General features: G+C 39.9%; 1 pseudogene; it reads left to right on the top strand.

Moving 5' to 3' along the window:
• The first annotated feature begins 1998 nt into the window (after window positions 1-1998).
• LOC115424370 (carbonic anhydrase-related protein 10-like) overlaps window positions 1999-26868 on the top strand; it is a 195821-nt pseudogene continuing 170951 nt past the window's right edge.

The following is a 26868-nucleotide window of genomic DNA, read 5'->3' on the forward strand; positions in this document are numbered from 1 at the left end:
GAAATGTTCAGAATTATGAAAGTAATTAACCAAGTGTATGTCAACATTGAATCTTACTTGTATTTAAGGCTGCGTTCAGACCTTTTTACTCTTGCATGACTCAGATCTGTTGTTTTTTCGTGACATTATGAAAACATTTCCATTTTGAGCAGAGACACTTCTATCAGTTCCTCTAAATCACATACGCTTCTGTCTGGACAACTACATCAAAGTTCATGTTAACCTTGCTCTAGTAGTTTTTTCCTCATATTTTCTCCTACTTGGCGTACCCAAATACATACGTTTATAACAGAAGAACTGTAAGGCTAGGATGCAAGTATGATGTGAACTTTTACTATCTGTAACTGTGTTGTTTGACATGTGGCTAAAACAGAACCTACATTACATCAGTTCAAACGTGACTCAAAAAGTAACCACCATGGGTTTTTGGTTCTAGCCTAAAATATATCAGATTTGATTAACAGTCAGTATATGCTCATGCCAGATTTATGTCTCATGCTGTTGTAAATATCAGACGAGCAGTATTTAAAACAAAATCTAGAATAATTATACCGTCAAAAATAACAAAAGCTTAAAGAAAACTGATCAACAGATGATCTTTGGCTCCTTTCAGCCAAAAACTCACTAAAAGAAAACATGATTGGCTGAAATCTTGAATGAGCACACGCTCTTTTCACAGGATGTCCCACGGTTAAAACAAACAACCTGTGACGGCTCTCTCATTTCTTTGTAGACAAGGTGAGAAAAACTAACCACAACAACTTTGAAGATGTCGTTGGCGGGGGAACTGAGTTTGTTTGTTTGTGGATTTTATTTTTAGTGGACTTATAATGGACTTCAACTGTAAAAATTCACCATCATGGAATAAGTTTTATTTTTCTATACTCTGGACCCCAGTGGACTAAAGGAATATGAAGAATCCCTGAGAACACAATTTGATTTCATGATGCTTCAGACTGTAAGAATTGCAGATTTCGTCTCATCTTTTCTTCTCACCATGAGGGTAAATTTAAATAAATTATACTTTATACTTATTTACATAAAATTACCCAAATATTAAATGAAGTATAATGTAGCCTTAAATGAATCCAGCTGTGAAGTGATTTCAGCACACCACATATGATAGGAACTATTTCACAGTGAATACTGAATAGACATGTTTTACTTAAGAGCAGTGTTAGAGCTGAACTCGTTAATCCATTAGTGGGAGATCATTACATTCACACCTATTATAATCACTAAGCATCAGTCTGAAGGAGTTCTAATGAAAAAAGTTCAAATGTTCAGTTTCCTAAATGAGCATATTATATGGTTTCTTTTCTCCTCCCTGGCAGTAAAATAAGTATCTCTGTTATGTTGGGTTTTGGGCAAAACTTTTCCCGCCATTTTCTGACATCTGTAAACCCAAGGATAAATTGAGAAAATAATCAACTGGTTAAATGGTTAATCAACAATAATTTGTAGCAGTCTGAGACGGGTTCTAGTTGGGTTAGGGTTTATTTTGACTCAAAACCATCGGAAAATTCCTGATACTACTGCTTTTTGTGACTAAGATCATGTCACATAAAACCAGACTGGACTATTAATGTGAATAGAGCGTTTACTCTGAATTGCAGTTCCTAAAATAAACCACTAGATGTCGTAGAAGCTCCATAACAGGCGCCGGGGTCTGTATGTGGGTCAGTGCGTTTATCAGGGCCAGTATCTCCATACATGAACACCAGTCTGCGTTTATACATTAATCATTGATATGGGTCATGTCTTTTACAAGAAGCCCACATCATCTCTGAAGATCTTTATATTTGAACATCTGACCAAACTTATGACTGTCACATGTCTTATATGTTGGGTAAACTTTCTATAATTAGTAGTATTAACGGTCTCCACATCTGTTCAGGTTTTATTGCTGTGTTCCTCTAAACACACGTCCTCTCATGAACAAAATCGAAGTTTTGTGCAACTTGTTGTGTCCTCGGTGCATTTTTGCTTGTGTTTGACAGAGCTAGGCTATGATTGTGTCGACATAGATCCACATTCAGTCTGGTGAGCGGTGCGGTGGGTCTGTGCGCCCTCCGTGCGCCCTCCGTGCGCTTTGCGTCGTCAGTGAAGTTGGATGATCCGCTGCATGGGAGCGGTGCACGAGCATCCACCTGCTCCAAAGAAAAGACACGAGCAAAAAACATACACCGTCAAAGGATTTAACAGCTGACATCTTCTAAGACTGGAAAGAAAGATGACTGGGTAGACTGCGGACAGCGAAATGTTGCTGAAATACCAAATCGGAGACCGAAGAAAGACGACGCTGTGAAGACGGAGCTGCTTCAAATACAAATATAAAAAAAAATACAAACCCATCTCTGCGCTCAGCGGGGGAAAAACGGGGATAACAACAAACCAAAGAGAGGAAAAAATGCCCAAAGTTTGGCCGTGTCGTCTACAAGTGCGACCCCGAAAAGAGGCGCCCCGAAACAGCTGAAGAAAATGAGCAGCAATTGAACGAAGAATGCATGTCGTTTGGGATTTATCAGTGATTTTACAAACATATTTCATCTGCACATCATCAGGTAAGGCGCAAAGAAGTAAGTATTGACCTTCAAAACATTACAACATCACACACGTCAAATATAATCTGTTTGTACAATCAAGAAAAATGTCTTGGCCACGTTTCAAGTCACCTTTAGGACTTCGACCAAAGAACTGTAACGACTATCGACTCAGTCTGAGCTTTTTAGGTGGGACAAATAAAATCTAATCATTAATGACACATAACAATAGTGTAACCACCTCATACCTGTGACATCACTTTACTGTTGACTTTTACTGAAGAGTGTGATTCACTGTATATACGTGGCAACAGTTTTTTGTTTTTTTTTTACACATGATCTGTCACTGATCACATCTAGACCAGAGCTGTAAGATTCCGTGTCAGAACTCACTCAGTACCTTTCACACACAAACACACACACGCAAATCATAGTAATAATACAGTAACACATGCACATCATAGTAATAATACAGTAACACATGCACATCATAGTAATAATACAGTAACACATGCACACCATAGTAATAATACAGTAACATACTATAGTAATAATGCAGTAACACATACACGTCATAATAATAATACAGTAATATACCATAATAATAATACAGTGATATATATATACCATAGTAATAATACAGTAATACACATTATAGTTATAATGCAGTAACGTATACATATCATAGTAATAATACAGTAATATGTATCATAGTAATAATACAGTATCATATACACACTGCCACAATCAGAGAGAATGAACAGACTCCTGAGAGTCAGCGTTTAGGGTATAAATATTCCTACAACATCACTGTCATTATGTCAACAGATTCATCGAGCTGATCGGTGTCAGTTCCATCCATTTAGTCACATACACACATTCCATTTCCACCAGCGCCATGAGTCAAGGCTTCCTACTCATCACTAAAGAAGCTGCCAATTCAAATGGGAGTTTGACTATTATACACATATACCAAGAGATGAGGAATATTATCTACTGATAAGTGACTAATAACAACTTGACAGGAGGCCAGAGGAAACACTGGGGTGCATTAGGGACTCATTAGATGAAGAATTAATTAGAAGACACTAATAGTGGGGAAAGAGTGGATGTTGCATTGATGTCGTGTATACCTTAATTATTTAGTCAAATGGATACTGAGATACACTTTTCTATTTCAGTCACACTCACTAATAATCACATTGATGGGAGACTATGGGCCTATTAGTATCACACAGAGCCAATGATATATAACAGAGTTGCGACAGAGTATATAACAGAGTCACACTTCCCTTGTAAAAAATGGTGGATGAAATATGGGCCTACTTCCAGGTTATGGAGGGGCCGATAGTTCCTACATTGATTCAAAAGCGTCGGAATACATTCATTTCTATTGCAACCGATCTAGCAATTCCAGTGCTAAGTTAATGATATATCGTCATCTTTCAAATTAGTAAGTGTATTTCCTGCATTAGCGGACATTTATGTTATTAATTCTATTTTCTTTGGTATGTGTTAGCGTTTGTATAAATTTAAATTTTAATCAACTGTTATGTTAGATTTTCAGCTGTAGCCCTATAGTTAGTTTGCTTGACTTGGCCGGTTGTTGAGATTTAACCACTATAACCACAAATTATGGAGTTTTTCAGGTAAGGTAACGTTAGTGCAAATTTTGTTCTCAGTGGGTTTTATTTTAGTTGTTTTGCTAAACCTGGTGGTGTTTGGTTCAGTTTGTTAGTTGAGGTAATGTGCTAATTAGGAGGAGAGTTGCTGTAGAGCTGAGCTCTGCCGATAAAAGCTCAGTAAGGTTATTATTCATGAGTTAAAGGAGGAAAAACTTCTGTAACCTGGCGTTTGTGATATCTGACTCATTCTATGAGAATTCTGTTGGTTTTGAGTTTGCTAAAGTTGAGTTTTTAACGAGTTTAATGCCCGTGCTAATGCTAACATGCTAAGTTAGCTACTATGGAGTCCACTGGTTAATGCCTTATTGTGTGTGTTATCAGGAGAGCAGAGCTTGGCGGACACACAGCGTTCACAGCTAACCACTGTTTTCTGCTTGTACCTCAGTCCTATAATAGTAAAACTGAAAACGGTAAATTGTCTATCTCCTTACGAGTACAGTACAATTGCAGAATGAATGAACTTGTAAAGTTAGCACCACTCAAGTTAGTAGCCTACCCAAGCTAACACAAACCTTTACCCCCACAATTTAAGTTTCCAAAGTAACAAATGCAGTCCTTTCAGTGGTCAACCCCACTACTCAAGAGCATATTAATAATAATAACTGATTAGATTTCTATAGTGCTTTTCAAGGCACCCAAAGCACTTTACATTATTAATCCATTATTCATTTGCTCTCACATTCACACTCTGGTGGTGGTAAACTATGTTTGTAGCCACAGCTGCCCTGGGGCAGGCTGACGGAAGAGTGGCTGCCAGTTCGCACCAAACGGCCCCTCCGACCAACACACACAACAAGACATAAAGTAGTGCAACAACGCTTATGTGTGGTTTGTTTTGAGATTTACCATGCTCACTGCTGTTTGTCCCATAGAATAACGTGAGAGTGCTTAGTTTGTTTGGAACATTTCAGGCTTACATGAACCATGTAATCACCGGAGTGGTGACATCAGAGCGTGTCGTGTAGCAAGAGAGGCATTATGTTGTAAAATAAGTTAAAAAATGGTGAAGTTATTTGTTTTTAGTGTTATAACAAGAAAAGATTGTTAGGACAATTTTTTATGTTATCAGAGAGTTTTTCTTCCTGTAAAAAAAATTTATTTTAACATTCTAACAATATTTTAATATATTTTCACAGTATTACAGTAAACAAACTGATTTTATTAAGTGACACTTTACATGGTTACAGTGTAACTTGTAAATATGTAAGCTGTATTAACATGAAAGGGTTAATGTTTTAAAAACTAGTTGAAAAATATTTCAAGTCATTTATTATATTGTTATAACTAGAAAAGTTTGTTTGAACAAGATGTTTTTCATGTTTCAAAGACGTTTCAAAATGAGTGAGTTTTTACATTTAAACCAATATAGTAATAATATATAATAGAGGTCGACTGATTATCGGCCGGTTATCCGCGCCGATATTTGGAAATTTGACGTATATCGGTATCAGCCTTTTTTTAATCCGACAGGCCGATATTAAGAAATCAATTTAAAACTGGGTTATTTCGGCTCAGATGCAGCCGTGCCTCTCTCTCTCTCTCTTTCTCTCTCTCTCTCTCTCTCTCCTGCCTACTGTCTCCTGCACTATCCACCCGGCGCCCTTTGATTGGTTGACGCGGAAGCTGTCCTCACACACACAGACTGGGACTGACTTGGGATGAGACTGTGTTCTACATACATTTTTCCTCATTACTAATACATAGTCTGCAGAGCATTTCGAGCCAGATTGATGAACTAATGTTCTGGTAAAAGCTCATCAGCCTCCACCTTAGCGTGGTTCCCTAAAACAAGTGAACTGAGTTTTTTACGCGCTCTCTCTTAATCACACACACGTTTTTCTATCACAGACTGTTTCCATCTCCATATTATCAGCAGTCTTCTTTTAATTCACAGATATGTCAGGAGGTAATATGAGTTAGCAGAGCTGCCGCTAATGTTTACTCTGCTCTGACGTTCTTCTGCTGCTCACTGAAACATTAGTAGTAGTTGTGAGATGTAGAGCACAGGGATGTTTATTACAGTTTCAGAAGAGTTTTCTGCGTTTACCTTTGACACGTGTTTTCTCTCCGGAGCTTCTCACACGAGAAAACTTCACCTCTCCGCGGTGTGTACCCCTTCGTACCCCCTGCGTCAAATAGTGCCGCTATGGGGCTCTGTCCATATGCGTTGATTTCTGACTATTTGGGGTGAGACTATGTTGGTATGTAATGGTATAATGTGTGTTTGCGTTAAAGTCACATGAAGAACTCTACAACTCACAACTACTAATGTTGCTGTGAGCTTTCTAGTCCTATGGTCTGAACATTAAAGTGAAGATGAGAGAGAGAGTAAAATTTAGAAGTGATTTATCTTCTCAAAAAACTTTACTCTTCTTCGTGGTATTTGTCCAGTATGGTTAATTAAGAGTGGTGCCCCCTGGTGGATTAATTGAGAAACGCTCATTCCAACACATTAAATGTCAGCAGCAGCACTTTTTTCCAGTCAGACTAATGACAACGACAACAAAGGACATTTACAAAAGGAACTAAGAACTGGAATGGGATTATTAAGTACTCGTATCGGTACTTGGCATCGGCAAGTACTCAAATGTAAGTACTCGTACTCGTACTTGGTCTGGAAAAAAGTGGTATTGGTGCATCCCTAAAATAAGTCAAACTTATGACATGACAACAAATAATGACGTAGAATGTAAAATGTGCAGTAGTATTACAAAACACATAACATTTTCGTAGTAATATGTCTCATTAGAATGTGTTTAGTTGTTGTTAAAATCATGGAAATGTAGACTATTTTCATTGTATTAAAATCATCTTGTCATAATGTGAAACATGTCCTAATAATAAACATTTCACATATTAACATGGCACTAGGACTGATAAAATAATGAAAATGATTGAAATATAATTTTGTATTGTGATATAACAGAAATGTAAAATTTTTGTTATGCTTGGGTAGTGTAGAATGTGTGTCATCACAGTTCTGATTTACTGGATTTGTGAAATTTTTACTAAAGTCTGACAGCCAAAGACAATTGCTAAAGCTTGCTCTGTGAGAACAGAGAAATTTGTTTGTCTTTTTGAGGTTGCAAAAACAAGAACAAAGTTTGTTCTGGCTGAGACATTTCATACTTCACAAGAAACTCAAGTGCCGATCTCATTGGGCATTCTCCGTGTTAACCACACCCACTTCAAATACATCACACACCACATGTGATGAAAGGTCTGTGTCAAAGTCAAACTGCGAGAACTCCCAAAATCAGGGCTGTGAGAACAAAATGACGTCATTATGTTCTTGCAGCCCCGGGAGTGAGAAGAAACTACGCTGTTCTTGAGGAGTATGTAGCAAGCTTTAAGCGAAGTGAAATGGAACACAACCATATGCACAATGGATTGCACCACGTTTTGTTTCCAGTCTGCTTGTTTGAGTTGTGGAGTGTACATCTGTGACCTGCTTCGACATCTACCATCCAACTGTCCTGGTGCCATCCCGTCGGCTCTGTTTTAATTGTGCTGCTGCTGCTGGGCGGGCTGGTTTCAGCCTGTAGGGTTGGATGGAACCGAGCTGCAGAATAATCAGAGGCAGCCTGAGGCCAGAAACACACAGGAAATACAGTAACACAGGTGCCTGACTCGATTTGCCACAGCTGATCCACCACAGGGAAACAGCTCACACTCAACACACACAATGTTTCTATGCTGAAAACTTTATTACATGATTTTATTTTCTTTTTCTAACATATAAAAGGTGACTGAATTACAGGATCAACATACATGCCTGTGTGCTGAGGTTTTGCTGAAGTTTGTTTCATGTTAACTACATTTCTAAGCCAAGGTTGAACACTGTAGTCAATGTAGAGGAGCAGAAGAGCAGCACTGACAGACTCTGATCACAAGGCTTTTCATTTAGTGATTATACATGACTTGAATATATATATTTTTAAAGGTTCTATATGCAAGATTTTCTCATTCTTTTATGCCTATGCTAAGATGTTGTTGGAGTCTGGGTTGTGCTTTCCTGGAACCTGGTTAAGGTCAACAAGGTTTATTATGTCTCAGCATTTTACCCATAATAATATACACACAGCGCCTTGAATTAGCAGTATCGACGTGCACATTAGTATCAGTGAGCTGCCATTGAAGGCCTGAGGGACCAACTCCAGGTCTTCATCTGCAATGTGGTCATGGACATCGACAGGAGGATTAACCCATATGTACCTGTTTTTAATCAGGGAGAAACCGGAACACCCGGAGGAAACACACACAGTGCAGAGAGAACAGGATGTTAGATCAATTAATTTCTTATAATAGTAGCATCGATGCGTTCTGCTGCTGTAGCAGAACAGAAGAAATACCAGAATAGAAAAGACACACTGATGAATTCAGGAGTGAATGAAAGGATTTTTACATCAAAGTTAACCAGTGTTCTCGACACAGAGACTAATACATACTGGTACTAGTACATACTGGTACTAGTACATAGGCTGTTATCATGAATGGAGCTGAGACCGACTTTAGCTCAGGCATAAACAGGAACCAGCTCTGAGCACAAACTTAAGCATGGACAATTCATAGAGGTTGAACATTTAAAGTTTTATTCACATTATGTTGCTCCTTAAATTTGCAGTAACTCATTTTTGCCCACTGGCTACTGTGGAAGCAAGACATAAGCCTGAGTTAATTTGATGAACTACTTAGCTAAAAATGTTGTTTATGATTCAGCATGAACAGTTTTTCAGTGTGATGTCCCAACACCAGTAAGGGCCAAATGCAGTTCTCCTCACTGCATATGTATCAGAGCTAACAGAGATGACAATGAGTTGTGGTGCATTAAACTGCAGCAAAAAAAGGATATAGAAAATGTTGAATATGCTGAGGGGGATGCATTTGCTCGGATCAGAGTGAGATTATGAATCTGGCCTGTTAAAAGGTCGGACTGGGCCCCTGTTGGTCCTAAAGGTAGAGGGGGTCCCCTAATGAGTAGTTAATAAGCACTCCTTCATAACCTCATTGTTATTCAGCATTACATTTTAACACCTACCATTTTTGTGCGCCTCTAAAGACATCTAAGTGTCTACTGAGAAATTCACAATTATTTCCATAATAATAAACCACAGACAACATGAGTCATAGTATTTAATATTTGAGAGAATCTCCTGATTGACTTCTTGTTTCAGCAGCTCTTTGTGATGCTGTTGAACTGTAACTGGGTTAATAAAAGGTATTTGTAATAGTGTTTCTTCAGTCAAAGACACAAAACAGACTTTTTGTAGTACTACTGTTGTTGGGTCAGTACAAAGTACAAAGACTGCGTTCTTGTAGAATATGAAAACCGAGCCAATCTGTGCAATAATAAATAAGAGACAATAATTGAGGACAAAAAGAGATCAAAGATTGGTCATTATTTAATTACAAAAGTAATCATATCTCTTGGCTTACAACTACTGAAACGTCACAGCCTTGTGAAGTGGAAACATTTCAATAGAATTCACAGAGATGAGGCTGTGTACACCTCAGTACATGAGTGTTGACTGTGGTTGTGTTGATGGTGGTCAGGCATGTTACCCACCCACTCTAGCTCCACAATAAATACCAGACACTTCCACCTGTCACAATATCAGTGCTGCTTTTCTTAAATGTAGTGTAATGGTTACAGTGTGGGAGAGTTTAGAGTGTTCTGTCAGTTCTGTTTTGTTTTATTGTGAATTTACTGGGCAGACAAGGTTTGACCCCTGTTGTTGTTCCAGTTCCGAAGCCAGTTAACCGGTTGTTGTGCTCATATGTTTTATGGTTGTGCTTGTTGCCATTCTGTGAGGTGTAGGCTATGGCCAACAAAAACCCATTTATTAAAAGCGGAGAAAAGCATCTCTGTAGCGTGTCGGGTGAGTTGCTACAGTATTAATAGACAATTAGTAGGTTTTAATTGACACTAATAGGATTCTTCAGGTTTTTGTGCCTAGGCATTTGGGTGTTCTTCCCCAAGAATGATAGTATTTGATTAAAATCTGCCCATGTATTTGTACATTGCTATTACTGTTGTATGTTCCCTAAGTCTGTGGACTTCCGTGCATGCATTTTGCACTTTGAACTATTCTTATTTTTTCCATATCTGTGTACAAATATTTGTAAAAGCAAACGACAGCCCAACACCCAAAAAGCTTAAAAACAAAACACTATTCAGGAAGTCCAAGTTTTCCACTGGTGTCCACATTGTCTGGTGGTTCACAGACGTTCTGCTGTTTCTAATCCTAATAATGGTCCTAATGGGAAAGTCCTGCCACTGGTATCAGAAGACACTGGTACAAATAATGACGGATGGCTGATGTTTCTTCACTGGAATTACTTATAGTGTGATGGAAAAACTCAAAAGATAAAATCTATCCCAACCTTGATTTTTAGAGTTGGTTTAATGTTCAATTCCACATGTACTGATTTATTATGTTGTTCGATGTTTGAGTTCAATTTAGTGTATTGTTGTTTTGTCTAGTCCAGTGGTTCTTAACCTGGGTTCGATTGAACCCTAGGGGTTCGGCGAGTCAGTCTCAGGGGTTCGGCGGAGGTCAAGACACACACTCGACTCATTAGTCGGGTGTGTGTGTCGGGCTAGGTCCGTGTATGTAAACAAACGGCTTCGGAGACTCTTTCTCTGATTGACATCCAATATACGCGGTGTATTGTTGTTGCTTATAGCACTACAACACATCCGGAAGTGTTTATAGTCTCTTCCACTTGTCTGACGATGAATTATTTGAGTATTTTCCACATCGTCGTTATGACTTTCGCTACTTCCTGTTAACCACGGAGGCAGCCATGTGTAGCGTTTGTTTACATTTTTCGGTCACCGCACTGGTCAGTTACAATCATGTGACGAAAGACGCACCGTCGCGGATGGAGAAATCGTATTACGCTAAAGCCGTCAGTCACACTGATTTGCAGTAAATATTCATTATTATTGTAGCCTGATGGTAATTAGGTGATGGGTGTGTTAAAATGTTAAAAATGATAAATAGCATAAATACAATAAGTTCATTATTGGAATACATAAGGTTAAAAATTAAAACCATTTCAGTGTGGTAGTATTAAAAAAGGTTGTGTCTTTATGAAAAGGTATGGAATTTGTTGTGAGGTTATGCACTGTATTGGTTTTGTTCTTTGAACACAGTGATGTTAATGCACGGTTCATTTTGTGCACCAGTAAAACATATGCCTGTGTCTTGAATTTGAAAAAAATCATATTTTATTTTTTAATAAAGAAGGGTTCGGTGAATGCACAAATGAAACTCCGACAAGGTCCGACAGTACCTCCAACAAGGTTAAGAACCACTGGTCTAGTCAGTACTCAATACTTCAATACAGCAGGACAAATGTAGTATTTCTGAAAGTTATGGGTTGAAACTGAAAGGAAATTATGTCATTTTTTCACAACCAGTGTTTCCAGATACATGCTTCAACATGGCAGCTCACGGCTACTTAAACCATTAAAATTTAATTTAATTTAAATTTAATTTAGTTTAATCATTTTCTATTTTTCAGATTTTTAAAAATAATTTTATTAATCCAGACTTTCTTTGTTTCTGCAGCTCAGCCTATTACATCCAAGCTTGATGAGGGTTGGTGGGCATATAAGGACGTGGTCCAGGGAAGCTTTGTTCCAGGTAAGACCATTGCATTCCTGCTATCAAATGTTTTTGAACAGAGGACAAAAAGCTATGAAAGCTGTGGCCCAAGGGAAATGTTTTCAAGTTATTGAATTGTCAAAGTATTACATCAAACTTTTCTTGAACTGGGGTTTAGAATGAAACTATCATCACTGTGAGTCATATTTATACTATTTGACTCCAAATCTGACCTGAATGTTTACTCATAGAGACATTAATACAATAGCAGATTTATCTACTGGTGCCCATGACACCATACCCCCCCATTTGAAAGTCTGCAGAAAAAAAGTGCAGCTTTGAACGGGAATTGAATCCTAGTCTTCTGCATTGCAGGCCGAAAGATTACCTATTGAGCCAAATCTCTGTTGGCCCAAAGGCTAACCTATTTGCTATCTGATTGTCTTCGGTACTTTTCAGGATGTGACGTTTACATCTAAGCTTCATTGTTAATTTAGATTAAAGTGTATATTGTGTTGTGAAATATGACTGTAATGCACAGTGTGTTCTGTAAACAAAGCAGGAATATGACAATGCAGTGAAGGATATCACATATGTATGCATATATAGTGCCCCCCCCATTTTTTCTGGATCCGCCACTGTTAATAAAATGAAAAACACAGCAGAAACCAGTTGTTTAAGCCTGAAGAGGCAACAGTCTCTTTAGTAATTAACCATAGCATTCTTTCTGCTGAGGCTGTTTACTTCTACCCAGTGGATGTTTCCAGATGCTGCATGGTCACATACAATCCACCTCATAAATGCACTGTATTTTAACTCCACTCTATAAAACCTGGACTTGAGGGTGAGCAAAATCCCAAGGCACAGTTAAGCAGACTGAAGTGTGCATAGACCTGCTACATTTTTTTCTGGATAGTATTAGAAAACTAGAAGCACTCGGAGAGCGCAGACCTCCGCCAAGGCTGATCAGTGGGCCCCCCCTGGGGCCACCCCACCCCCGATCACCACCAAAATTTAATCATTTCTTCCTTATCCCATTTCCAACAAACCCTGAAAATTTCATCCAAATCTGTCCATAACTTTTTGAGTTATGTTGCACACTAACGGACAGACAAACAAACAGACAGACAAACAAACAAACCCTGGCAAAACACATTACCTCCTTGGCGGAGGTAACAATCACCTTTGCAGGTGCTTTAGATGAATACAATTGTCCATATAATAACCTGTAAATTAGCTTTTTTTTGTAAAGAGTGAGATGATAATATATATAAAAAATAAATCGCATATAAATCATGTCACACCAAGGGGTTTTTCAAGTAAAGCAGTTTAACTCAAAGACATCATGCCACAAATTGTTTGCTTGCTAGCCGGATGGATGGATGGGTGGGTGGATGGATGGATGGATGGATGGATGGATGGATGGATGGATGGATGGATAGATAGATAGATAGATAGATAGATAGATAGATAGATAGATAGATAGATAGATAGATAGATAGATAGATAGATAGATAGATAGATAGATAGATAGAATGCTTGATTCCCTCTGATTTTATTGGATGCTGTTGGATACACAGTTTGTTCCTAATGAATAACATGAACTCTCTGTGAAGCACCACAGTCATTCTTGGTCCGTCCTGAAACTAAACATGGAGCTGTATTTCAGCTGCAGAAAGGATGTTGCTCCACTCCCTGACTCTTCTTCTTATTTAGCCTTTATTGGTGGTTGCAGAACCATCAGAGGTGCTTTGCTGTTGACAGGAGTTGTTTCACTCTCATCATGAACTCTGACAGTCTCATTACGTTCCACTGGGGAGTGTCTGCAGTTTGAGAACGTTCATTCTGGCCCAACCACAGTGACTTTGTGATAACTCTATCCACGTCTTTTCTATGGTTGAAACTAGCATGAATGTAGTGGTTTCATTTATATTGGGCTAGACTGATTCCTAATCTCACCCGTGACCTAGCTTGATCTGTTGGTATAATAGTGATCTTCTCTTAAGTGGAACCCGTAAAGTAGATATTACAGAATGATTTGAGATTTAAACCCACGTCAGTGGCTCTACGTGGGGTTACAAGCAGACCAAACATTGTCAAGCAGTTATCATACTGTGTTAGGAAATGATGTAGATGAAGAGCAGTTGTCCACAGTTAAATGCAGTCGATCTAATTTAGCCAAAGTAATGATGTTGGTGACGGACTGGGACTGACATGTACAAAGCCACCAAGATAATTTTATAATTACTTTTAAAGCTTAATTTGGAGCTGAACTTTAATGCAAGACCAAGTGTCACGCTTTCTAAGCATTTCCCATTTTAGATTGAGACTGAAATGATTTCTAAATGAAGAAGTGACAGGGCTTGTGGGAAATTCAACACTGACGGTAGGTTTGTCCCCTTGGTGTCTGCTCCAAAACTACACTTTTCTGCTGGTTTTAATGCTGTGCCAGAACTGGAGAAAGGCCTGCTTCAAGCTGTTTCTGAGGAGTGAAGCGGGAATACAGTCAGCAGAAAAGAAAAAGAAAACAGGAGGACTTAGGATGGCATCCGAAGCTTAGGCCACTGATTAGTGTGATATTGTGTGTACTTTTGTTGTGGTCACCTCTGCAGTCATTTGAGACACTGGCTGTGATCAGAGAGACAGAGCTGTGGGAGATTTCACAAAGAAGATGGTGAGAAAGGGCTGCTGGGTTTAGAGCAAGAGCAGAAACAGTGGAGATCACCGCTTCCTCTTGAGAATACTGTGTGACCCAACAGAGTTTGTTTGGAAGGACTGAACTGTGGCCTTGAAGTTACACAATTATGTAACATCCTCTGCTGTAAACACTGAAGTGCATAGTTGTAGATAAGCAGAGAAGAAGGTGTCTGGCAGAGCTGCTGTGGTTCGCCCATAAGCCATTAGCTTGGCACGGCAAAATATAAAACTAAATATATGACAGGATACAGCATGCACAGTCTGTCTTTGGCAGCCTCCAACAGAAATGTGCATTCTGGTCCTCAGCTGAATCCAGGGGTTCAGAACCTGCTGACACTGAAGCAGCTTTAGATGATGAAAAACTCCTCATCACACATCATCTGTCAAAAGACCTTTTGGGCAAAAAATGCAAAGTTAAAGGAAATGAGAGAAAATCAGGAAAACAAAAGCTTGCATTATATCTGGATACAGAGAGGGAAGCATCATGACATATGACAGTAGAGACAATTGTGGGTGTTGTGTTTCTCCATTTGAAAGGATTCCTGTGATGTTTTCCTGTGAACAAATAAAACTTAAGCTACCAAGAGTACTACAAATAAACCAACATTTTCTCATAGAAAGGGTAAAAGCTGCCCACATTATGTTTTATTTCAACACCATAAAAAGTGCAAATACAGTCGTCAATTTGATCTTGCAGCATCAACTACAGCTAGGGTCAGGCGATATGGCAAAAATATCATATCACAATTTTTACCTCCGCCAAGGAGGTTATGTTTTTGCCAGGGTTTGTTTGTTTGTTTGTCTGTCCGTTAGTGTGCAACATAACTCAAAAAGTTATGGACAGATTTGGCTGAAATTTTCAGGGTTTGTTGGAAATGGGATAAGGAAGAAATGATTAAATTTTGGTGGTGATCGGGGGTGGGGGGGCCCACGGGGGGGGGGGGGAGGGGGGGCGCACTGATCATTAGTGTGCAACATAACTCAAAAAGTTATGGACAGATTTGGATGAAATTTTCAGGGTTTGTTGGAAATGGGATAAGGAAGAAATGATTAAATTTTGGTGGTGATCGGGGGTGGGGGGGGGCCCACGGGGGGGGCCACTGATCGTTAGTGTGCAACATAACTCAAAAAGTTATGGACAGATTTGGATGAAATTTTCAGGGTTTGTTGGAAATGGGATAAGGAAGAAATGATTAAATTTTGGTGGTGATCAGGGGTGGGGGGGCCCACAGGGGGGCCCACTGATCAGCCTTGGCGGAGGTCTGGGCTCTCCGAGTGCTTCTAGTTTAAAAATAAAATCACGATTTCAGTTTTATCAAGATTCTCTATATTGATCTTTGAGACTAATTTTCAACTTTCTGAACAGTGCAACCAAACAATTTCTCTATGTAAAACATTGCTCTAAAAAAAAACAGTCCAAAGAATCTTCCAGAACATTTTTAATTTAAATAGTTTGTGCAATTTTGCCAACATGTGTCAATTACATAAACACACTAAAATCTAAACAACAACACTCTGATTAAGCGCACTCTTGAACATAAAAACTAGACTGCACTTGGTTTTTGAGGTAGCTTTCAATAAAAATGAAAAGTAAAAAAAAAAAAAAAATGACAGAACAGAATATCAATGAAGAAATGCCTGTTTCAAATAATCCTCCAGACTTACAGAACAGGTGGCTGGTAGCTCTGGTTTTTCAACTGGTAATCAGCGTATTGGGTGCTCTTGGATGGAGTAAGAAGTCCAAAAAAATGAGAAGAAGAAGAATCCAGGCACTCCAAAAAAGTATCAATGTGGAACGTACTTGCTACTCTTCTCATAAAGAGTGGCTACTTGCGTTGAAGTTGTTTGCTTTTGTTTAAGGCTACCTGTTACCTCTGTGGTGTGGCTGGACTTCTAGTTCAGTTTGGCTCTCATACTGTTTGGGATGCTGTCTCTTCAGCTGATTGGACAGTGTTGCCAGATGTTTTTCTGAGAGTAATGCAACAGACCTGTATGTGGAGGACGTGGAGGACTCACCTCATTATTTCCCACCTGCCACCTGCCTCACATTAAAGTTTCCGAAGGTAGGGAAAAGGAAAATGAGCTGCACAATTGCCGGAGACTCAAGTCTAAAGTTTCACTTTCATTTTTTACGGTTGTATGGTGTGTACAGACTCATTGTGGGTTACGTATGGCATGGAACGTACCCCCCGTATTAACCCCCCCAATTCCATGATCTCTCTGCTTTGACTGATCATCGATATGTTCTAATCTTTCACGATCTAATATCGTCATATCGCACACCCCTAACTACAGTGTTGTTAAAGTCTTTATGATTATAGGTTTGAGCACTGACATCAGTTAGTGAAATATACTAGGAATAGAACTGATACAGTAAAAATCTACAAAGATGTGATGAAATCAAGACAAATCACAAGCTATCCCACCAGTTCTTCCTTTGAATCTTCAAACTGTAACCCTAAAATGTGACCAGAGATTCATTCATGAGATGAGCTGAAACCTTGCATTTCCTTTGAAGTTTACAGTCTGTGATGTTCTGCAAATCTGCCAGTTTGTACGATCATAACCAGACGAGATAGTATATTGTCTCTATAGCAGTTACCCTGCATATTCATTCCAGCTGTTAGATTTTGACATTTTTGTAGATGAATGTAACTACAAATATAATCTAACATATGTAACATAATAATTTGTCTTGAATGATTATTGATATAAATGTGTTGTGGTGATGGTGATATTTAGGAAACAATGAAAACAGGGGAAATTAGCATGTAGCCCATAAATACTCAGACAAAGTTATATATATATATATATATATATATATATATATATATATATATATATATATATGTTAGTCCTACAATGGTAAGTTTTCAGTTTCAAAAGCCACGGTTCGGGTTTTTTGGGCTCGGTATGGGAAGAAAGAAAACCCCTCAAAATGTCTTATGTCTTTAATGGGTTTATTATGAATTTTTGAACATTTTTCCCCCAATTTTTGGAGTGAATAGAATATAGAAAAACAGGAATAATATAATTTTGCTGCTATAAATCAATTAGAAAATAAAATGAATAAAATATTACTAAATGCATTTTAAACATTAGTATTTGATGGATTGTCAATACGTTCTACTGAGTATTTTTCTGTTTTTAAATTGTCATTTACATGATCGAAATAAAGATGTCAATCAATTGCACTTTTTGCAGAAAGGTAGTTTTTTAACAAACAACACAAGTCAAATTACAGTTCTATCAGTTCACATTCTGCATAAAAATGACAAAAAAAAATTCCACATGAAGTGCAACATTAACAAGAGGGCAAACTCATATTCTCTTTTAACAAACTTAAGAGCAACATTGACAACAAAATTAACCAAATTATTTATTTTAGCTGCTAACAAACTGTTTAGGCCACTTTATGTATTTGTGTGTGTGTGTGTGTGTGAGAGAGAGAGAGAGAGAGACAGAGAGAGAGAGCAAGTGTAAGTGTTTGAGAACTACCATACAAAGGCGGCAAACAACGTTCGTCTTATCAACATCTCTTCCCCGATGTTGTTGATGTTGTCACCGGGAACCTGAAGTGATCTCAAACGGGACCGTAATGATGGCAGGGGGTCTTCAGTCTCCTCCTTCCAGGTTGACATCATACTTGTTGTTTTTTTAACCCTATATCAGCTGCTATTTCGTATTTCAGGTCATTGTGCGCTCCTTCAATATGTCTGTGTGGAACTTGTGCAGATTTAGGACAGTACCAGGGGCCGACATGATTCATGCCTACTGGCTTAAGAAGCTGACTGAACTCCATGAATGCCTAGCAGCACAGATGAACCAGTTGCTAATATCGGGAAACCACCCAGAGTAGTTAACCCAAGGTCGGACAGTCCTCATAATGAAGGACCCCCGGAAGGGAACAATACCATCCAACTACCTGCCTATAACCTGCCTCAGCACCACATTGAAGCTCCTATCAGTCATCATAGCGGCTAAGATGAGTAGGCGCATGGATCAATACATGAGCAGAGCACAGAAAGGAATAGGCAACAACACCAGAGGAGCCAAACACCAGCTACTGGTTGACAAGGCAATTGCCCGAGACTGTAAGATGAGAAACACCAACCTGTGAACTGTCTGGACTGACTACAAGAAAGCCTATGACCCAATGCCATACACGGATACTGGAGTACCTAAAGCTGTATAATGTCATTAGGACACTAAGGGCTGGATCTACTAAAGGCTTGCGTGTATATAAACGTGTACAAACTCACTGCACACGCTAAAAAATTTACAAACTGATTTACTAACAGTGCTCACTAAGGGTTGTGTCTTTCAAAGGTGCAAAGTAGTGCATCTGCATCCAGCTAGTACGTTTGCTGCAATGAATATGCAATATGGGGTGTTTACAGTCAATTATGTGTGTGTTTGAAGGAGAAAATGTAAATATATTAATTTAGCACATGCAAAGTGATTTATTAAACCCGAGAGCAACTTTGCTCATAGAAACTGTGTCTATATTTAACACATCTCAAAGAGAGGTGCAAATAGTTTGTATGCGCAATTGTGCACACATGGCTGCAGTTGAAATGATGAAACGAGATACAGAGAACACATTTTTAAAAATGTGCACTGACATTAGGCTACACTGTGACAAAATTATGTGGCTTGACATTCATTCAATCCAACATCCCACAGAGACCACCCACCTCTAAAATGAAAAATAAATGAATGAATGAGTCACGCAATACCTTCTATGACAAAACTCCTCCAAAGTTACATTTCCGTGCATCTGGATCATTTCAGCGCACTGTTACCATTAGTGCTGGTGTATCCCAGAGCAGTTTTTCCAGTGTATTGTCTCCAGTAGCGCACGCAAAATCCTCATTTAAATAGGGTGATCTCCAAGACTTTGCACCTGTTGACATTTGTACTAGCAATCTTAGTAAATCACTGGGAAACCACGGTTCAACCCCACATGCAAAATTCTAGATTGTGCACGCAAATTAGTACACGCAAATTTGGACCTTAGTAGATCTGGCCCTAAGAGAGTTCATCCAGAACTCAGTGAGGCTATGGAACACAACCCTGGAGGCCAACTCAAAGCCAATTTCGCAGGTGAGCATCAGATGCAGCATATATCAAGGAGATGCTCTGTCTCTCCTGCTGTTCTGCATAGACCTACACCTCCTCAACCAGATCATTACAAAGAGTGCCTTTGGGTACTGGTTCTGAAGTGGAACAACCATCAGCCACCTCCTCTACATGGATGACATCAAACTGTATGTCAAAAATGAGTGCGAGATTGATTCCCTGATTTACCTCAGTCAGATCTACAGCAAAGACATCGGGATGTCATTCAGACTAGATAAATGTGGGTGGATGGTACCTAGAAGAGGAAAGATGATCACAACTGAAGGGGTTGAACTACCTGAAGGGAACCTTGCAGATTTACAGGACAGTTACAAATACCTGGGGATCCCGCAGGCAAATGATAATCATGAGGAGGCAGTTCGGGGGTCAGCCACAGCCAAATACCTACAGAGGGTAAGGGAGGTCCTGAAAAGTCAGCCGAATGGCAAAAATAAGATCCAGGCCATTAACACCTATGCCCTACCAGTGATCAAATACCCCACTGGCATAATATCCTGGCCACTGGAAGAGATACTAGCCACTGATATCAAGACAAGAAAGCTCCTTACCATGCATAGAGGGTTTCACCCTAAGTGCAGCTTCCTGAAGCTGTACACAAAGTAAAAGAAGGGCTGCTGAAGACTAGTAAGTGTCAGAGTTACTGTCCAGGAGGAACTGACAAACCTCCAGGAATATATCAAGCAGATGTCCCCCAGTGACCAAAGGCTAAGTGAATGCCTCAGGCAACAAAGGTCCAGTAAGGACAAGGAGCCAGAGGGGCTATCATGGAAGGACAAGCCCTTGCATGGCATGTACACTGGCAAATTGAGGAAGTGGTTGATATCGAGAAAACATACCAGTGACTGAAAAGGGCTGGACTGAAAGGCAGCACAGAGGCACTACTCATGGCTGCACAAGAACAGGCCCTGAACACCAGAGCAATAGAGGTCTACCACATCAGACAAGGTCCATGGTGTAGGCCATGTAGAGAAGCCCCTGAGACAATCCAGCACATCACAGCAGGGTGCAAGATGCTGGCAGGCAAGGCATACATGGAGTGGCATAACCAGGAGGCAGGTATAGTGTAGAGCTGGGGTGGCCAACCATGGTCCTGGAGAGCCACTATCCTGCATGTTTTAGATGTTTCCCTCTTCTGGCACACCTGATGGTGGTTATCAGACTTCTGAAGAGCTCAATGATTGGCTTATCATTTGAATCAGGTGTGTTGGAAGAGGGATACATCTAAAGCATGCAAGATAGGGGCTCTCCAGGACCAGGGTTGGCCACCCCTGGTGTAGAGGAACACTGTACTGAGTATGGACTGGAGGTCTCTGGGCCAAGATGGGAGACACCCCCAAAGGTGATTGAGAACAAACAGGCCAAGATCCTGCGGGACTTCCAGATCCAGACTAACAAGATGGTGATGGCCAATCAGCCTGACATAGTGGTGGTCGGTAAACACCGGAAGACAGTGGTTGTGATAGATGCAGCAATCCCAAGTGAGGGCAACATCAGAAAGAAAGAACACGAGAAGGTCGAGAAATACCAAGAGCAAAATGTGGGTTGTGAAGGCAACAGTGGGAGCAGTAGTGATTGGGGCACTACGAGGAGTAACCCCCCAGCTTGGTCGATGGCTCCAGCAGATACCAGGAACAACATCAGAGATCTCTGTCCAAAAAAGTGCAGTCCTAGGAACAGCTAAGATCCTGCACAGAACCTTCAGGCTCCCAGGCCTCTGGTAGAGGACCTGAGTCTGAAGGAGGCACCACCCATGTGGGCGAGAAAAAGGTTGTTTTTAATAAAAACACTGTGTTTTGTAACTAGTGATTTGTTGAGCTGATCTGAGTATGGCTCACACTGCTGGTTTTTATAGTGTATGTGACATGGAACTGATGTCCTGGATCAAAAGGGCCTCAGTTTAAGACTGGACTTTGTTCTCCTGGCCAAAACGTTCTAATCCAATCATTTTGAGTGCCCACTCGAAGTGATTGAACGGTTATATGTCTATCAAAGTCAACTGCCATTTGTCCCCCCCCTTCTGCGTGCACCCCTCTTCGTGCATAAATCATATGTTCTCAGAGGTTTGGAGCGCTGGCACAGGAAATGAAGCCAGAACCAGAGCTTGGCTATGTTAGTTATATTAGGATGGAAAGTTCACCAGCAAATTGTTGTGTCACTAACATAAATAAATAGGAAATGTTACAGTAGTCAGATATGTATGAACTGGGGCTGTTCTGCAAGAGTGCAGATGTTGGAGGAGACCGAATGAGGTATGCATGGATCCGTGAGCCAGAGCTGGAGCCTCAGCCGGGGTCAGAGCTGGAGCTGAGGCCGTATTCGGTGTCGGAGCTGGAGCTGAGGCTGTATTCGGCGTCGGAGCCCGAGCCAGGGCCGTACAGAGCCGTGGACAGAGCCAGAGCCGGAGCCTCAGCCAGGGTCAGAGCTGGAGCTGGGGCCGTAGCCGGCGTCAGAGCCTCAGCTGGGGGCGTACTGGTCCGGAGCCAGGGCCATAGCCTCAGCCAGAATCGGAGCCGGAGTTGGGGCCGGGCCATAGCTGGGGTCGGAGCCCGAGCCAGGGCCGGGGCTGTACGGGGCCAAAGCCAGAGCCTCCACCGGTGATTTGTTGCTGTGCAGTGCTTGTGAAGCCTCGGGAACAAGCATTGTGTGTGCCAGTATTCTGGAGGCGTGGCTTCGGAGGGATGTCTGAAGAAAGAGGTTTGGACTTTTGAATTGAGTATTTTCAAAATGTAGCTTGCTCGAACCGTTTTTCTAAGGTTTTGTGCCCCCACCTTCAACGTTGTTTTTAACTTATATGTACCAATATATTTTCATATATGTTTTCATTACTATTTATTTATGTGGCATAATCAAAACATCAACTGTTAGCACATCACCTTTCTGAAAAATTATACTACACATGAAACTACTGCAATGTCATTTTCAACACAATATAAAACTTTGTTGAAGAATGTACCTCTTATGCTGTTTGCAGGTTGCTTTATAATCTGAATTATAGAACATTAAGTAAATGTAAATTAGGTTATAGTAACTACATTTCCATCAATGTATTTAATCTGCATTTTGGAACCTCACACTGGAAAATGTTAAAACAGCAAAAAAAAGGAAAAAAAAATGCACTCGGATTTGCATTTTCATTTACTTGGTTTTTGCTATATGTGTACTCAGAGGAAATGGAAACTCCTTTTTCGTATATATTTTGCAATACTGAGATTCTGTCTCGTAATTAATCATCAGTTTGCTGTGTCTTCTGGATTTTCTGATACAGGCTAAAAAAAATGTCTGTAGATTGTTTTCACGCTGATGAGGAGACTGAAATATTCCTCTGTATTATAGATGGAAAAAATAGAGAACCATTCTATATGGAAAACAGCAGCTTTGTTTCGTCTATTGGTGACAAGTATGTGCTGTAGCCTACAGCACCATCTGCTGATGCCACAACACAGACCACATTGTTGGATCTAAACCAGTGTATCAAAAGGCAAATATTTCACATTTTCATTTCAGCACATTTTTTGGAACTCTTCAAAGATTTACTTCATATTTGCTTGACATTTTATTGAAACTCAGCTATTGCTTGTAACACTTGGCAGTTTAAATATGACAGATGTGATCAGTCCTGTTACACACAGTGATGGTGTGATGATAGTGATTATTCTGTCTGACTGGTTAATAAAGCACCTTAGAACGTCAACACAGGGTGGTACCAGAAAAGTATTATCCATAACTTTTTTGACAGTGGCTGTTCAAGGTTGAAACAGTGACTCAGTTTGAGGTGATGATGACCTGGGGCTGATTCCTTAGAAGACAAAGAATGTCAGAATGAGGAGTGTTTTCTCAAACAGATGAGATGGGATTCAGTGTAAACCCAATCCCATCATAATCAATCTCATCAGATGTCATTGGCATTCTGTTATGGTGGTGTTTAGTTGTACAGCACTGCTGCTTCTCACAGGTTCTCAGATTAAAACAGTTCAGTGTATTCTTGGATCTGATGACTGGTCAGCAGTGTCACTGCTTTTGCCTGTAGTTTTCTTCAGTTTCCTCTGTGTCGTAGTAAACACACACATGGACGGTTGTCTCAAGTGTAATTGCATTTATCAGTGTGTCACTTCAGTTTCCGTCCGTCTGTGTTTCTTTGCGTCAGACTATACTCGTCCGTCAGGTTCATCCTTAGCTTGTACAGTTCTTATGTATATTTGATCACATCTGTGTCTGCTTGTCTCCCTGTCTCCTTTTATCTTCTCCTTCCTCTTGCGGTTATTCTCTCTCATCTTTGCCCTTTCAGCTCTCCTCCTCCCTTCTCTTTGGCTTTTTCTCCCTCTGTTCGTGGCTCGTCCACTTCTTGCTTTGCCTTCGGTCTTTTGTTCCTTTCTTTCCCTCCAGCATCTCCTCCACATCTTGTCCCCAGTCACCCATCCTTCTCTTTCTATTTGTTATCCCTCTCATTTTTCTTCTCTGGCTCTATTCCCCTCTGCTCGCTCTTCTTTCCAGCCTGAATGGCTCAGAGAGGTTGCTGTCATTCATTTGGATCTGTCGGCAACTTGAGGCCGACTCACAACCTCAGAGGAATCTCACTGTGGTCAGAGATGACACTGATGAGACTGTGTGTGTGCAGGATTTGCCGGTCAGGTTAATGGATAAATAAATTATACAAATTCACTTTTCAGAAGATGAATTAAAGCTTTAGCCTGCAAAGATCCTTGAAAAGCTAATGACATTTTCATCATCCATAAGCAGTAGATTGTGTTCAGCACTAATAATCATTTTAGCATGATAAACTCAACTGTCTTTACCCTCTGTTACAGTCTCACAGAACTTCTGGAGGAGGTTGGTAATCCTCCGCTCTTGGTCCAAATCAAAAGACTAAATACGAACACAAATTACCTGTTATACCTCTGTGGGGTAGAGAAGACCAAGGAATAAAGGCATAGCCAAAAGCAATAACACATTTTTTTTTTTTTTTTTACATAACTGTGATTTATTTGTCAGAAAAAATCAAAAATTCAAAAAAATCTTTGAAACCAATATAATCTTTAGAATTGTTCCTCATTGTACCTCAGTGACTTGTGAAACAAAATCTTAAAAAAACTGAAGTGACAAAGCTTGTGGAAACAAAATCTGTCACTGCCAAAGCTTTAGATCAGGCATGTCCAAAGTCCGGCCCGGGGGCCAATCACGGCCCGTGGTCAGATTTTATACGGCCCGCAGCTTCGGTTTTATAATGTATTATTTATGGCCCGCTTGGACTGTTGAACCGAGTACATGAATCATAAAAGGTTCAAAATGCAGTTTCTCCTTTCACCTCATGGTGGCAGCACCACTCTAACTCTATCTGGCTCTGTGACCTCGCCGTGATCCCTTTTCACTAATTTCTAACCATGGCGTCTGTAAATAAAAAAACGAAAGTTGACAGTGAGGGCCGCCGCTTCCAGGAGAGATGGGAATTACAATTTTTTTCCCCTGAAAATCGAGGCGATTGTGTTTGCCTAATCTGTCAAGAGACTGTTGTCTTGTTTAAGGAATTCAATGTAAAGAGACACGAGCAGACAAAACATGCTAACGCATACGACAAGCTAGCAGGGAGTGAGCGTTCTGAAAAAGTGAAGCAAATTCAAGCTGCTTTAAACTCACAACAGTGACTCTTCATGTGAACCTGGGAGTTCAGTGAATTCACCACCAAGGCAGGATACCAAGTTGCCAGGTTAGTTGCCTGTAACTGCTGGTGTTATGTACTTGTACATGTGACACAAATATTACTTTCTGAATGATTTTGTGAAAGACAAGAGTAAGAGTCATATGTTTTCATCTTAAATGTTAACAGACTTTGCATTACTGAGTAATATATGAGTAATGATTACTCATATAAGTCATGTTTAAAATGAATGTGGGGTTAAGATTTTTATCAACTTCTTGGGCGTTTAAGATACTCCACACAGTTTGTTCTATGTTATCTGACTCCAGTGTGAAAGGAAGGCAGAAATGTCTTTTTTTTTAAACTTGTTCACACCTGAGTGGCTTAGATTTGGTTACATTGCCATTTAAAAAAATGATATTGTGACAATGAAAATAAAATTGTTGTAGAACAGTGCTTTTATATGTAATTTTTACTGTTTAACAAAACATCCGAAGGGACCACTGGCCCCTGGCAATCTCCACATTATCAGATCTGGCCCTCTTTAAAAAAAGTTTGGACACCCCTGCTTTAGATGATGACTGTAGAACAGCAGTCACATCTAACAGGGACCGGTGATTCCCGCTGTGAGACAGTCAGCTGAACACAATGGTCCTGATCCAGCCTTTATGCCTGGAGGAGTTTGTATGTTCTCCTCGTGTCTATGTAGGTTCTGTTCATGTTCTCCAGCTTCCTCCCACTGTCCAAACACATGCACCATAACAGGTTAACTGGTCTAAATCTCCTGTGCATGTGAATGTGAATGTGGATGGTTGTTTGTTAAGGTCAGCTCTGTGATCAACTGACAACATGTCCAGGGTGAACCCACTAGTGGTCTGGATAGGCTCTGTCATCCCATGTCATCCTATCCCATTTCACACTGAGTATCACAATCACCTGTTATTCTTTGATGTTTTCCCTCAAAATCAGCAATGTCAGTTGCCAAGTCTAACATAAATTACACAAATACTGTTTAATGCTATTAAAATGTGTCTGTAGCTGCTAGTGTTGGTGTAGCCCAGGGGTTCACAGACTTACCCAAACATAGAAAAATACAAGTGCCTTTAGAAAAAAACCCCCCCCCAAAAAAAAAAAACTTGTCTACTATCAAAAAATGTTAATGTCATCTACATCAGAGAAAAGCCCATGGGCAGAGGAAGGAATGTCAGATTGTCAGACTGTCAGTCATGGACAGCAAGATAATGTCAACAGTCAGTTCAAACAAAACAACAAATTAAAATGCTTTACACAAACAACCTACTTCTCCACTTTTCAAACTCTTAAACATTTTCTTCTGACCTCCCCTGACACTGAAAATGCTTTGTTTGGAGAGTTCTGTTCAATTTATTCAGTCTTAAGCTTTTATTAATGAGCACCTCCAAACATAATACTCATTAAGACAGAATAGGCTGACACAGGACACAAGAACACCCTTCTGTTTTAATTAGGAAAATAAAGTGATGTATTATGGCATTATTTTGTGTTCCAACCTAATAAAAATGGGTCCACAACTCAAG

This window comes from Sphaeramia orbicularis, chromosome 8 (assembly GCF_902148855.1).
Source record: "Sphaeramia orbicularis chromosome 8, fSphaOr1.1, whole genome shotgun sequence".
NCBI lineage: Eukaryota > Metazoa > Chordata > Actinopteri > Kurtiformes > Apogonidae > Sphaeramia > Sphaeramia orbicularis.